Here is a 16,073-nt window from a genome sequence, read left to right as displayed (position 1 = left end):
GATCTGACCCTAGTCATATGGCCCCTTCACTATTTGGTGCTTGTCAGAGTCACTCAGATCTTTTTTGCTGGGGCCATTTTGTCTGCTTCTAACACATGAAATTCAATAACTGTTCACTTGCTGCAGAATATATACCCATACCTTGACAGGTGCCATTGTAACAATATAATCAATGTTATCCGTTTCACCTGTCAGTGGTTTTAATGTTGTAGCTGATCATTCAAGTACACTATTTACTATATAAGTGTCTAGTAAGTGTACTGCTGAATGTACTGACAAGCATATTTGGAAAACTAAAATTTAATGTAATTTCTATTGAAACATACTGTATGTCTCGTACATAATTTATTTGTAATAACACATTTCAAATGATAAAGTTTAAATGTAGTACATTTACTTGAAAAAAGTATTTACTGGTAATACGGAATATCACACTACAGTTAAAATTAAAAATCTTTAATAAAAAAAAAAATACTTTATCATCGGAATACAGTAAGTGTACTTCTTTAAATCATGACAAAGGGTTATTAAAAACAATAATTTAAAAATTTATTTTTAAGTTTTATATTATTACAAAGTGCACTTTATAAAAGTGTTTGTAAGGTTGTACTTACAGATACAGTGTATCTCATTTGAGGGGTACTGGTCAAAAAAGATAATTTGCACACCTCTTTAAAACATTCTGAACAATCTCTGAAAATTAAATTTTATAACAAGTTTAGTTACACTTCTGAACAATCTCTGAAAATTAAATGTATGACAAGTTTAGTTTAAAACTAAAAAGTATTCAAATTTAACATTAGAATTCAAGATGCTTATCTATTTATTTATTTGTTGTCTTTTTCTGTATGCTGTACCCATTTTAGAGTTACTCTAAAAATAGATGACTACTTTATTTAGAAAATTTTGAAAATACACACTGTACCTCGTACATGCTTAAGTGTTGCCATAGCTGGCTCTTGAAGGGCTGCCACATGGTCCTTGATGACACTTTCAAATTCACAGAAGTCACTGAACGTAAGCAATTCTCTGCCCCGATGCATCTCATTGTACTTGTCTATCATTTCCGTCACTTTTGTTGTGACTGCATTTTAATAACAAAAAGAGAAAGTCAGGTTTAGGGATAATGGTACAAACACAAATGGCTTTAATATATCTTGACTTACATGATTCTTCAGTGCCTCTTAAGTAGTTGTCCCAATTCTTGAACACAGGATGTATTAGTGCATGAATGTTTCTGTCTTTTGAATGTCCTGTTCTGCTCAGTTCATTTATTTGATCACTGAACTCCATTATTATCTACACAGGAAGAAGAATACATACTACTACTACTACTACTACTACTAATAATAATAGTAATTATGATAATCTATGGGGTAGATATGGATAAAGGATTTATTGTTTTACTCTCAGAGCTCTTACTTCACTCAGAAAAAAAGGTCCCATTTTTTCTACTTCCAGAGGGGGACCCTGATCGTAGTTTTTTAGCTCCCTTTGCACACTGACTAGCCCGTCTGAATCTGCTCAGTCAAGTAGGGGCAGCGATTTCTCTGTCCATAAAAAAAAAAAAAAAAAAAAATATTATATTATATATATATATATATATATATATATATATATATATATATATATATATATATATATATATATAAAATAAATAAATAAATAAATAAACAAAAGCGTAATCCCTCATTTAGTGCTTGCCTTAATATGATCAACCAATTCTTTGGTCAGGTTGTCTGCAAGGAATTGAGTAGATGCTTTACCATCATTCAGTAGGAGCTGCCAGTAAAAAAAAAAATCTGTGTATCCTATATGTAAATATGAAACATGCAAACAATTCATAGATTTGCAGTTATGTTTAGAATTACATTATGAATGCATTATTACCTGAACTATCGGTGGTTCCTAAAGAATAGCATTTCCATCTCCATGGCTTTAGAAAGAGGGATTTTGTTATTGATGTCATTCTGACCACGACATCTCACAATATTATAACCCTTGCTGAGAGGAATGACTTTGCCCTGAACAATGTTTAAAACATCAATCTCAGCTCCTCTGTCAATGAGGTCTGGTTTTGTGAGAATTGCTAATCCGTGCATTCAACAACAAAGAAATAAAGGTTAGGATAAGCATGAATCATCTATATATATATATATATATATATATATATATATATATATATAATAATATATGTATGTAGCATTCATGAAATATATGTGTTAAAGAAATATATCATAGAAAACAAAATGTAGGCAAACCAAGAGTTCTGCATCCCTCGGGGTCTACATCTTGTGCCATTCTTAATGCTTCTGTTGTTGCAATGTCAACATTGCAGGGCACAACAACTAAAATGATGGTTTCACTTTTGGAAATGTATTTTAATATATCAGGTTTTTGATCTAAAAATAAAAGATAAAAATGTCCCTTGGTTAAAGAGTTGTGAATCTTTTAGCCACTATTATACACTATAGATTGTTATATATACTTCCGCAATATAGGATATCTACAAAAGTATGTGGCCAAGAGGTTAGAGGGAGTGTTCAACACACCCTCAGGGTAATTCATAAGCATTTTGCAGTTTGGCATCATTTTCAGATGATCTGCTTACACTCTCTTGAAGGTTAGCTTTAGTGATGGACATTCGATTTGTTGTTTTGTTTATAGATTTCTGTATGTATGCGATGAATGATAAATGTGTATTAAGAAAGTAACTTTTCTTTTTGAGTTCTTGGGTGAATTAAATTCCATTTGTCATGGGGGAAAAAATTGCAAACTTAAATTAGCTGATTTGAAACAAAGTATTGTGTCTGTCATAATATCTAAAATACACAGTAAAATCCTAAGTGTTAAATTAATACTTCTCGGAGCATACAGTAGGTTGACAACCAAAATGGGTATTACCGCCATGCGTACCGCCGCCGCAGGGCCGCAGCGTTAACTGCAAGTCAGTCGCGTGTTAAAATCATTTGCGAAACTACCGCCAGGTGGCGCAAAGGGACGGATTGCGAAATGAATGTAATTGTAAAATGAAAGGAAGATGTAAAACAACAATAACATTATAATATACATTATAACATCCTTAAAAGCCATTAAAAAATAGTTATAGTCTTAGGCTACAGTCTACTCATCAAAAATTTAAAGAAAGACCTTTACACAAAGGCTCTTATGCATGCTATTGTTATTAAACAGTCATTACATATATATGGCATACCAAGAATGAACCGAAATGAAAACATTTAGCTTTTAATCCGAATATAATATATATATATATATATATATACGGATTAAAAGCTAAATGTTTTCATTTCGGTTCATTCTTGGTTGAGAAAATAATAATAATAATCTTCAGGTTCCATTTGCAGAGCGAAATGAGAACGGTGCAGCATTTACAAATAATTTTATTCACTCTATCTTAATTCTTGATTTTTCAAACTGCTAACACTTTGCATTTTTGAATTATGCCTTTACTGTGTGACCACAAAATTGTGATTGTGACTTTGATCGCACTGGTGCCTCACACGCACATATTCATTGGAAACAGCAGCCGTTCACTGAGCATGCGGCGCAAGCAGCGGTCCACTATGGCATATTTTTGCTCATTATGATATTTTTTTTTTTTTCGTAGATACTGAAACACGTGTGAAATCCAAAGCCTATTTTACCTCATGAATAAGAGTTTAGCTTCAAATGGGCAACATGTTTGGATTTGTCCTGAATGAGAGGGATAAGCCCAACCTTATGTAGCCTATCGCTTTAAATTATTTTTAATTATTATAATTTTTTTGTTTATAAGCCTATATTATTATATACTGCAATTATATTTATCCATTAGAATTATATATTTGTAATTCCCGTTCTGTTCTGATAAATTTAAAGATTTGTTGTAAAGTGAAGGGAACTAAAAATATTCTGTTGCTACATTAGCCTATAGCATTATTAGGCCTGCCGTTATTATTTCTGAATGTAATAAAATGCAACTCTCACAAATTAAATGTATTTTTTAGCGTGTTTAAAAAAAAATGCAGCAAAAGAAAATAGGCAATTGATCGGTTAAAATGTGTTATTGTGGGTTAACAAATTTACATTATATACTTAGGAACAGAGTATGGGCCTAATCTAGGCTATGTTAACTATTTACAAGTTTCATGTAGCTATAATTTTATCCAGCTTTATTTTTCCATTGCATCCGAAAATGACTTTGTGCATCACATTCACTCCGCGCGCTCAATCTGCCTCCCGCGTTGCTCAGCTGTGGACGATTTCAGAATGTTTGATATAAAGGTTGCTGTCACATATTATATACAGGAATTGTTCATTAAAAAAAAAAAAGTCAAAATATATTGTTAGTTTTATGCTAACATGCAATCAAGGTCTTCGGATACTATATAAGATACAAGTTCATTTAGACTATTAATTAACATGCACTGTGACATTTTACCGTTTCAACTTATAAACTCCTTAAGATTTTAAAGTCAGTTTAATAGTATTGAAATTCAAGTTGAATATGGTATTTAAAAAAAAAAAAAGGTTTTAATTGCTTAAATTATTTCTATGAATTAATAATATGTTATCATGACTTTTTCATCATATCATTTTTTACGAGCTGTATTCGTTTTCCATTTCGGAAACCAAGCACACACTTTTTTTTCTTTTTTAAATCTATTAATCGCTCACATAGCTCTAACAAGGTTTTATTTTATTTTTATTTAGTTTTTAGGAACGTGCCACTGTCAGGGGAGTCACATCATCATTAGAGTTGCAAATTAACTTCAGAAATGGAAAATAAGGGCTAATAGAGGTTCTTTCTTTTATTCTTTATTTATAATGTTTATTCTTGAAGAAAATAAGTATTTACTCTTTAAGAAAATAAGGGACGATCCAAATATGTGTAATGTACAATAATATAGGCCTATATCCCGATGTTACAATTAAGGCATACTGAATGTTAAAATGCATTTTAAACAGAGTGAAGTGGTTATCATTACCCATTTTAGTCCTAGTAATAAATTTCATTATTTAAAAGTTTAGTTCAGAATAATACTACCTTGAAAAATATCGGTATCATATTGAAAACAAAATAAGCGGTATCATCCATCCCTAAGTGATGTTTCATAAACAAATTTCGGGAGGAGCATGCACGGATAATTAACACGGCCAGTTCATCATTAGTGATTACACCATTTACCAATCAGCTCAAGAGAAAACACCTATAAATAATCAAGTACGTCCTACCTTCGTTATCTCTTGACTTTCAGGATCTCTCGACTTTCAGCATTCGGTTCGTTCTGTTGCCATCTTATCTCAGACCCATTTTTCCGTCCAAAGGAGAGATCTATATCGGGGATTTTTTCAGATCTGCAGCATTTGCCGGCCCCATGATAACTCCTACCCCTCCAAACACGGCCGCCGAGCACCAGGCATTATCGCGACAGCTGCTCTTCTCAACCAGCCACATGCTGTGGCCAATAGGACCGTGCAAAGCCCAGAGCTCGCCTCGCTCGACACCACTGTAGTCCCGCTCATTGACCCGGCTCTCCTCAAGTGCCTTTCACCACGGCTTTTTCCGGCTGCAGTGCAGTTTGAGGCTGCCTCCACTAGCGGCGCAGACCGTGTGTTGCAGTTTAATACATTTTTAGAGTTGTCATCCACACTGGAAATTCTGAAGGCAATTCATTTGCCTTACTGTGCATGTATAAACCTCACCGAGATGATACAGACATAAGTTTCATGCGATTCTTCTGGCAGGATCAATTTATTTATGGAAATATTTCACATTTACTGGCGCGCTCACTCAGAATTGATCTAAAACGCAACTGCCCTCGTGTTTTCCGCAGGACAGCAATTGTGAGTACATTTTCTGTTGTCTTTTTAGGACTGGAATATGAAAAGTGTACAAAGTAAATACCTTTAGAAAGTGAATAGCACATAACTGCAAATTAACGTTACTGCTATAAACATGTCTATTGGTACAATGTGCAGTGTTTCCCACAGCCTTACACTCTATTTGTGGCGGCACTCCCCCGCCCCCATATAGACATATATATATGCAAATAAATTTTCTGCCAGCAGGATGCGCTTTAAGAGCAGGAGAGATTCTCTGGTGATGGCTGCAAAACAGCGCTCACAAACGCTGCCTTTTCGAACACTAAATGCTAGCATGAGGCTGCCTCCGCTAGCAGTGCAGGCTGCACACAGGGTCTTCAGAATTCCCTTCCTGTGGCCTACAGCACGTGAAGCAAGTGCGAAGCTGCTTCCGCTTGCAACACAGACCCTCACATCTCAGACCTTCCTCCTGCTGTTACTTACCCCTTTTTCCTTTTCAGTGGCCTCCAGCTCCCGTAGCAGACACTAGCATGAGCATGCCTCCGATAGCGGTGCAGACCCATCCACACCCCTTTTCCGACAACCCCCTCCCCTACTCATGGCCTGCAGCCCCACAGTCTAAACCCCAGTGTGAGGTCACCTCCATTAATGGCGCAGGCCCCATTGCCGCCATTCACCCTCTCTTTCCCCCTCTCTTCTTCCACTTCCAGAGCCGTCCCAAGCGTGAGCACGTCTCCGCAGGCAGCTCCAGCAGCTATCTTTCCTCCTCCTCTCATGCTCCCCTTCCTTCTCTATGTTCTGCCCTACCCATCCCTCTGAACACCCTTGGCTTAGGCCCCGATGCCTGCCATTCCCTCTCTTTTTTTTTCCCTCTCTCTTCCACTCCCAGAGCTGTCCCAAGTGTGAGCATGCCTCCACTAATAGCGCAGGCCCCCGATGCCCGCCATTCCCCCTCTCTTTTCTCCCCTTTCTTCCCACCCCCTGGAGCCATCCCAAGCAGCGCTAACCTTGACAGGCATTTTTTTTGATTTAGTCTTTCTTTATCTTGGGATGAAAATATGTCAGTTAATGAACGGCATCTATCCTTCCTCCTCCCTCCTGCATGTTTGCCCCTCCTTCTCTTCATCCCTCTGAACACTCTTGCCTTGGAACCACCCCCTGTAGCCAGCAACATCAGGACACAGATTTTGTCAAAAGGCAGAGGCCTTCAAGATCTACGTGCGGTAAGACCGATTCCATATCAGAAGGTCACCGAACCCTCATCAGTCGACCCCTTTAATGCCAGTCCATCCCTGTTCACTCAAACTCCTGAACAACCATAGCTAACCCCCTTTAACATCACCTAATCCATCTATAACAGCCCATCCCCACTCCAGCTGTCCCAGCAGCACCCCGCTCCCGCAGGGGCCCCACCCAATTCCCACACTGTCGCAGCAATGCCCTTTCCCACAGGAGCTTTTCCATATTTCCCCACTACCACAGCAGTGCCCGCTCCCGCAGGAGCTCTTCCATATTTCCCCACTGCCGCAGCAGTGTCAGCTCCCGCAGGAGCTCTTCCATATTTCCCCACTGCCGCAGCAGTGTCAGCTCCCGCTGCAGCCTTTCCTGTCTTTCCCCACTGTCACAGCAGTGCCCGCTCCCGCAGGAGCCTTACCTAATTCCCACACTGCACAGCAGCAGTCTCCCGCCCCACTGCGGCAGTTCCTTTTCTGCAGGAGCTCTTCCATATTTCCCCACTGCCGCAGCAAAGTCAGCTCCCGCAGGAGCCTTTCTGTATTTCCCCACTGCCGCAGCAGTGTATTCTCCCGCAGGAGCCTTTCCTAAATTCCCTCACTGCCGCAGCAGTTACTGCTCCAGCAGGAGCCTTCATCTTTATTTGAATCTGCAGCAGTGCTCACTACCACAGAAAACCATTTTTTTTCTTTTTAGATGCCACAGCAGCGGCCGCTGCCACAGAAGCCAATTTCTCTTTTCAGATGCCGTAGCAGTTCCCACAGGAGTTTTCTTTTTAGATGCCGCAGCAGTTCCCGCTCCAGTAGGAGCCTTTGTCTGTACTTTAATATGCTGCAGCAGTGCTCTCTTATGCAGAAGCTATTTTGCTCTTTTCAGATGCCATAGCAGTTCCCACTCCCCGCAGGAGTTTTCTTTTTCAGATGCCGCAGCAGCGCCCGCTTCCGCAGAAGCCAATTTATCTTTTCAGATGCCGCAGCAGTGCCCGCTTCTGCAGAAGCCTTTTCTGTATTTCCCTACTACCACAGCAGTAGCCGCTCCTGCAGAAGCCTTTTCTGTATTTATCCACTGCCGCAGCAGTGTCTGCTCCCGCCTTTTCTGTATTTCTCTGCTCCCGCAGGAGCCTTTTTCTGTTTTTCCCCACTGCTGCAGCAGGAGCCGCTCCCGCAGGAGCCTCCATCCATATATCCCCACTGCCGTAGCAGTGCCTGCTCCCAGAGGAGCTCTTCCATATTTGCCCACTGCCGCAGCAGTGTCAGCTCCCGCAGGAGCCTTTTCTATCGTCCCTACTACCACAGCAGTGGCCGCTCCCACAGAAACCTTTTCTGTATTTATCCACTGCCGCAGCAGTGTCTCCTCCTGCAGGAGCCTTTTCTGTATTTCTCTGCTCACGCAGGAGCCTTTTTCCATTTTTCCCAACTGCCGTAGCAGGGGCTGCTCCCGCAGGAGCCTCCATACATATATCCCCACTGCTGTAGCAGTGCCTGCTCCCACAGGAGCTCTTCCATATATGCCCACTGCCGCAGCAGTGTCAGCTCCCGCAGGAGCCTTTTCTATCTTCTGTCTTATCTTTTCATCTCTCTCTTTCAAGTGAACGCTTCCACGGAAGTCAAATTCTCTTTCTAGACACTGCCACAACAATTATATACCAAAGGACATCCAGCACCCATCTAACATTAAGCCCAGCTTTTTGGGGAGTCGTAAATGTGCATATCTGGCTGGTGTCCTGTTCTAATTGCTTTTTGGGGAGCACTTTGGGCTGGGCCGGACTCCGAGCTCAGACCCCTCTCCCCAGACGGTGGGTGGGGGGGGGTGCCCCGGGCTCAGGAGTCTTGCCGGGCTCGGAGCTCTCTCCCCGGACAGCACGCCAAATACGCATAACCTTTATTTAATTATAAGTAAATGTGAACTCGTGAAGTGATGTTTCATAAACCAATTTCGGGAGGAGCATGCACGGATAATTAACACGGCCAGTTTATCATTAGTGATTACACCGTTTACCAATCAGCTCAAGAGAAAACACTTATAAATAATCAAGTACATCCTACCCTTTGTTATCATTCGACTTTCAAAATCCCTCCGCCACCCCGGTCTCACTCACACCTTCAACCAAGTTTCTACCCCAGCTCAGGTAGAAGCACTCGGGGGTGCAATTTGGGCTGGGCCGGACTCCGAGCTCAGACCCCTCTCCCCAGACGGTGGGGGGGGGGGGGGGTGCCCCCTCAGGAGTCTTGCCGGACTCAGAGCTCTCTCCCCGGACAGCATGCCAAATACGCATAACCTTTATTTAATTATAAGTAAATGTGAACTCGTGAAATAATGCTTAATTAATCACTTATTTATCTCATTAATTTTAATCCTGCTTCAGTGTTACTTTAACACTCTTTTAGGCCCTGTCCACACGAACGCGGTTATTTTTAAAATCACAGCTTTTTCTACGCGGTTTGGCCATTCGTCCACATGCAAACACAGCGCCAGGTCACTGAAACCGAACATTTTTGAAAACGCCTGCCAGAGTGAAGATTTTCAAAAACTCCGGTTGCAGTGTTATCGTGTAGACATCGAAACTGGCATTTTTGGTTTGTGACGTTGGAGCCAGCGCTGTTATCTCCACCTACTGGAAACTTTTTCAGGCTTCTGTTTGGCCAACATGGCTTTAATGGTTGAGATTATATCACTACCTTTTGGCTTGGCATGATCTTGACAGTGCATCATAGCATGCATTTGCGTTTTCAAGTGGATGGATTTTTTTTTTTAAATGGAAGAAGGAAAAACTCAGTTTATAAAAATACCTGTGTACATGGCCTGGGACCATATATGCTCCGAGCAGTGTTAATTTAACACTTGGGATTTTACTGTGTATTTTTTGCAGATGCAGATTTACAGCTTAAATACCTGTTCGCACAAATGTCCAAATATTTACAGGTTTTCAAACGGCCTTTTAGATTTTTATACACTGTATATACTCACCTGATCAGCAATATCATCAGGTTGACCATGAACAGGTACACGGGTAATACCAGGTAGATCAATCAGAGTGAGGTCACAAACATCAGGAGATAAAATTTCCAAAGAGATGAGTTCATCTGAGATTCCAACTGCATTTCCAGCAAGCTTGTTTTGAGCTGTCAAATGCATATTCAAAGTTAATGCTGGATAGCACTCACTATTCTAATTCTATTCTTAAAAAATAAAAATAAATAAATAAATAAAAATCTAGCTTTCTAATCTTTTTTGTATTCTATCTGTTTTCTTTTTATTCATTATACAATTAACAAAAGCAAAAAAAAAAAAAAAAAAACTAAAAAAACACCTCCACCAACATTCTTTTTCTATTCTATCTTGTTTTCTTCTTATTTATTATATTATTTCAAAGCCCTTGCAACGTGTACTGCATTAAGCTAACTGAGACTTGTTATAGCACTTGTATAGCATTGCTCTTTTGCTGATTTTGATTGCTTCCATTGTCCTCATTTGTAAGTTGCTTTGGATAAAAGCGTCTACTAAATGACTAAATGTAAATGTAATGTAAAAGTATGGATATGTTGGTTATGATATATAAGGGTTTTCTGTTGATACTGACCTTCTCTGACAAGGTTATCCACCTTTAATGGGTCATTAAACTTCTCTTTGTGACCACTGTAAGAAATGGCCCCTGACCATGGTCCTTTTTTTAACTTTCGTAATTTCAACTCAAGAGGACAACGAGTGACAATACCTAAAAAAATAAAATAATAATAATAATAATAATAATAATAATAGGCAAACAATATACCTCAGTGATCTCAAGGTGGCCTAGTTTTCAAATTTCATTTATTGTCTCACATTCTAACAAGATTGTGAGAACCAATGATATGAAATGAGATTTGAAAAGCAGAGGGTAAAAATTTTTTAGCAAATATTTACAAGGAAGAAGACTATATTATACTATACAGTGATGTAGACTGTATCAAACAATCCATATGGACTACTTTTAATGATGCTTTTATGTCTTTTGCATTGATTGACAGTTGCAATTGCTATAATTTTTATCCATCATGCATTTCATTTTTTGTACAATGGATGAAAAATACAACAAAGTTATACAACAAAGAAGTGAAAACTGAAATAAAACACACACACACACACATTTAATTTCTTCTGGATTTCCTTATTTTTACACTTTATGCAAAATATTTGTTAAACAATACATTTAAATGATACAAATTATTTTTATTTTCACTATTCAAAATTATTAAGTGCAAAGTAGGGAGTTTTATTTTTTTATTATTTTTTTTTTTCAAAGCATGGCATAAAAATGTGAATCTACTGCAATATGTAGTATTGCAATATTTAGTATAGTTTAATTTAGCCACAAGTTGCTGAAGTAAAAGGCAATTCAGAGTCTTACCACTTCCTCGTGGTAAAGCCACACCAGAAAGTGCCTCCAAAACAGAGCTCTTTCCAGAACTCTGATCTCCCACCACTGCAATCGATGGTAGATCCATATCCTTATCAATGCCGATCAACCTCAGAGAGTCAATCAACTCAATCAAAGGCTGAACAGACTCAATGAAGTGATTGTGGAATGCTCCATGAGTCTGTAACTCTGAAAATGATCTGTATAATTAAAACATTAAAAGAGAGAAACAAGCAGAAATGATATAGCCCATTAGCTGGAGGTTCTTTATTGGAAAAAATAAGGAAATACATAAATAATATCTACAAAAACCTTTCACTGCAGAGATGAAGACAGACCAGCATGTTAGTGTTCTGATATGAATTAGAATAGGTTTAGATGCTATTTAAATATGAGGGCAACATCAATATTTGAGTTGCAAATATTTTAATATTTAGTATTGCATTGTATATGGGTGCTTCTTCAATTATAAGCACTTGTTAATTCATTAAACGTCATCCTCCTCATCTCAGATAAAGTATTATTTAATAGCATGCAATGGTGGAAATGGCAGTAATGAAAATTATATTTTAAAAATAGTTCACATAATATATCAGACACACTTAACTTTCTAAGGCTAATTTTAAAGCTAGCACACACACACACACACACACACACACACACACACACACACACGCACACATATATCACCCTCAACCAATAATACTATATAATATAATGTATATGTAATTTACATTATACTATCATGTGTTTAGTTATACTCAATTTAATATACATTAAAAGCATCTGAATACTGTACCTCTCTGTGCCTTGGGAATCATAGTCTATTAGTTTGTCCACACCATCCATAATTTGTCGTAAGATGATCTAAAAAAGTCCAAACTGAGATATGATTTGTTAGCAACTTGTTTAGTGTTAGCAAAAAGCACATTTAAATCAGCACTTTCTTCAGTACTTTCACTTTAATGGTACTGCGCATAGTAATAGAAAATAAAATGTTGTCTTCTTACGTTATCAAAATCCCTTCGGTTTATATAGGCCATCTTTTGTACTATTTTCAACATTCATTAACAGAATGCACAACAATAAAACAAAGTTCATTGTTTAAGAAATTAAAATGATATGACTCATACGAAATTACTAAATTGCCTGGAAACAGTGGTGACAGGTCAGAACTGATTAATATAAATGCTTATTTCAGTCAGGTCCACCCTGCCTGATTAAAATTATTTGTAGAGGCACTGAATGTTACAGTAGTTTCCTGGCAGTAGGCTTTTCTCTGAAGCGTTCAGCTTCCAGCTGTCCACAAGCAAATCCTCACTGAGGTTTGAACCCCCTGAAGCCTAACGTGACAAGCATGACTGTCAGCAAACCAATAAAGTTAATCTTTTTTTTTATTTTTTATTATTATTTTTTTATTACTTCCTGTTTGACTTTTATTGCACAACATGATACAGTCGTGGTCAGAATCATTGGCACCCTTGGTAAATATGATCAAAGAACAACAATGAAGGTGAAGGTAGAGAAACTCACATCATGGTGCCAGGAAAATTGTCTTTCTATGAATGTGAGTAAAGCTAAAGAGCTGATTGTGGACTCCAGGAAGAGACAACAGCAGCAGCCTTACACTCCTCTTATGATCAGCGGGACCCCTGTGGAGAGGGTGAGTAGCTTCAAGTACCTTGGTGTAAACATCTCCAAGGGGCCTGACTTGGACTACCCACATTCAAACTCAGGTTAAGAAGGCCAGGCAAAGACTGTACCATCCGCGTCAGCTGAGGAAATTCAGGGTCTCACCAGCAATCCTGAAAACTTTCTATTCAGGGGCCATTGAAAATGTATTGACTCAGTGCATCTCAGTGTGGTATGGGAACAGCTCCAGTCAAGACTGCAAAGCCCTGCAGAGAGTTGTGCGCTTAGCTGAGCACATCTCAGGGTCTGCTCTCCCCTCTCTGCAGGACATCTACCTCAAATGTTGCAAAAGCAGAGCTGTTAAAATCGTTAAGGACACAAATCACCCTGGTAACTCTCTTTTCATTTTGCTGCCATCTGGTAAGCGCTTCCGTAGCCTGATGGCAAAAACTGAGAGACTTAGGAGAAGCTTCTTCCCCCAGGCCATCTGGCTCCTTAACTCAAACGCAGTCTCTTAAACTCTACATGGCTTCACTTAATTATCAGTAAGATACTGAATATACTGACATTGACACTTGCACACAGCAATTTCTATAATTTTTATTTTTATGTATTTACTTTTACCTCTATTGCTGCTATGTAAATACCCTGTACAACCTGTTTGCACATTCTCCTCTTGTACAATTCTGCTCATCTTAATATTTACTAAGTCTACAGTATACTGTCCTGCACATTTTTTTTTATAAGCATCTTATTTTATTATCTTACTTTTTCCATATCATATTTTTTTTGTATAATTTTCTTGTGTTCGTGTTCTTTAATAATTGCACTATCCATGGAGCTGACCTGACTTACATTTCACTGCTGGTCATGCTCTCCATATAACCATGTATGTGACAAATAAAAATCTTGAATCTTGAATGTCTCACTTTCAACATTTGATATGTTATCTATATTCTATTATGAATAAAATTTAAGTTTATGAGATTTGTAAATTGTTCCATTCCTTTTTTACTCACAATTTGTACAGTGTCCCAACTTTTTTGCAATCGGGTTTGTACAATATTATTATATTATATTATAATTTACACAATAATTGTCAGACACAGACGAGGACACAGAGGATTCAGTGCAATAGTGTTTAATGATATTCAGAGGTTTCAGACACAGGTGAATCTTGACACGTAGACAACACAGTGGTAACACAACTTTCCTTTGAGGTGATGGTGATACAGATGGTGACTCCGACGAAGACGATGGGAACAGGTAGGCAGAGGAGGATGAAGAGGGTTCAACAGGTCAGGTAGGTTCGACGAAGGGCGTTCAGGTAAGTTGGGAGATCGGTGCAAGACCAGACAATGAGTGATGGTGACTGAGGGCTTTATGTGTGGCACTGGTGATGATGCACAGGTGTTCAGAATTCTGGTGATTGGGAACGAGTGGGCGTGGCGTAAGTGTCCGATTCAGGGAGTGTAGATGGTGGTGTGGCTGTGACAGTACCCCCTCCCCCACGGGCGGCTCCTGATGGCTGGGATCTTGAGCGACGACGGGGTCTACCACGGCCACGGGGAGCGGGGCGGTCTGGATGGTCTCGGTGAAAGTCGGTGAGAAGGCTGGGGGTCCAGGATGTCGTTACGATTAACCCAGCAACGCTCCTCCGGGCCGTAGTTCTCCCAGTCTACAAGGTACTCAAGTTGAGGACCCCGTCGTCGAGAGTCGAGGATAGCTCTCACCCGGAAGATGCTGTTGTCTTCTTCGATGGCGGGAGGAGGAGGTACGGCATCATCACCAGGCTCTGTGGATGGAGGAGACAAAGGTTCAGTGAAGGGTTTGAGGGGTGAAACATGGAATGAAGGTGAGATACGGTACTGTGCAGGCAGCTGGAGTCTATAGGTCACTTCGTTCAGTTGCCGTTCAATCTTGAATGGTCCGATGTATCGGGGACTCAGCTTACGGCAGGGCAGCCGGAGGCGGATGTCCCTCGTCGAGAGCCAGACCAGCTGTCCAGGTTGGTATTGTGGCGTAGGTCTTCGACGAGCGTCCGCTTGCTCCTTATGCCTCCGGACTGCCCGCTGGAGATGCACGTGAGCCGAGTCCCAGACCCTCTCGCTCTGTCGGAACCAGTGATCTACCGCTGGGACCTCCGAGGGCTCACCCGACCATGGGAAGAGTGGAGGCTGGTATCCGAGGACACATTGGAAGGGGGTGAGCCCGGTGGTAGACTGCTGGAGGGAGTTCTGTGCATATTCTGCCCAGGGTAGGTACTGGCTCCAACAGTCCTGATTACGGTGGCAGTAGACCCTCAGGAACCTCCCGATCTCTTGTATCTTTCGCTCAGTCTGGCCGTTGGTCTGTGGATGGTATCCTGAAGAGAGGCTGACGGATACCCCTAGGAGGCGGAAGAAAGCTGACCAGACTCTGGAGATGAATTGGGGACCCCTGTCGGAGATGATGTCCTCTGGAATGCCAAAGTGACGGAACACATTGTGGAATAGTGCCTTTGCCGCTTCAAACGCTGTGGGAAGTCCTTTGAGAGGTATGAGTTTTTGCATGATTTCGAAAACCTGTCGACTACTACCAGCACACAAGTATTGCCTTGAGAAAGGGGGAGGTCAGTCATGAAATCCACACCTATATGGGTCCATGGACGTTCAGGAATGGGCAGAGGCACCAGTTTACCTTCCGGGAGTCTCCTAGGGGTGTTCGCTATGGCGCAGACTGAGCATCCTTTGAGGTAACGGGAGGTATCCTGACTCATCGAGGGCCACCAGTAACGTTGTTGCAGGAGCGAGAGGGTCCGCCTCCTGCCTGGATGTCCAGATCCCGGAGAGGTATGAGCTAAGTCCAGAAGGGTAATCCGATGTTGAGGAGGGACGAAGAGTTTCCCTTCTGGACCTCCCGGCGGAGCAGGGTGTTGAAGGTTTTCTTGTTCAATCAGACGATTAAGATCCCATTGAATGGGACTTACAATCATGGCTGGAGGGAG

General features: G+C 40.3%; 1 pseudogene; it reads right to left on the bottom strand.

Annotated features, from left to right (window-relative positions):
* LOC122134379 overlaps positions 1-12,454 on the bottom strand; it is a 143,358-nt pseudogene extending 130,904 nt beyond the window's left edge.
* Between the last annotated feature and the right edge of the window lie 3,619 nt (positions 12,455-16,073).

This window comes from Cyprinus carpio, chromosome A15, assembly GCF_018340385.1.
Source record: "Cyprinus carpio isolate SPL01 chromosome A15, ASM1834038v1, whole genome shotgun sequence".
Classification (NCBI taxonomy): Eukaryota; Metazoa; Chordata; class Actinopteri; order Cypriniformes; family Cyprinidae; genus Cyprinus; species Cyprinus carpio.
The sequence above is the reverse complement of the archived record's forward strand: the minus strand, read 5'-3'. Positions and strand labels throughout refer to the sequence as shown.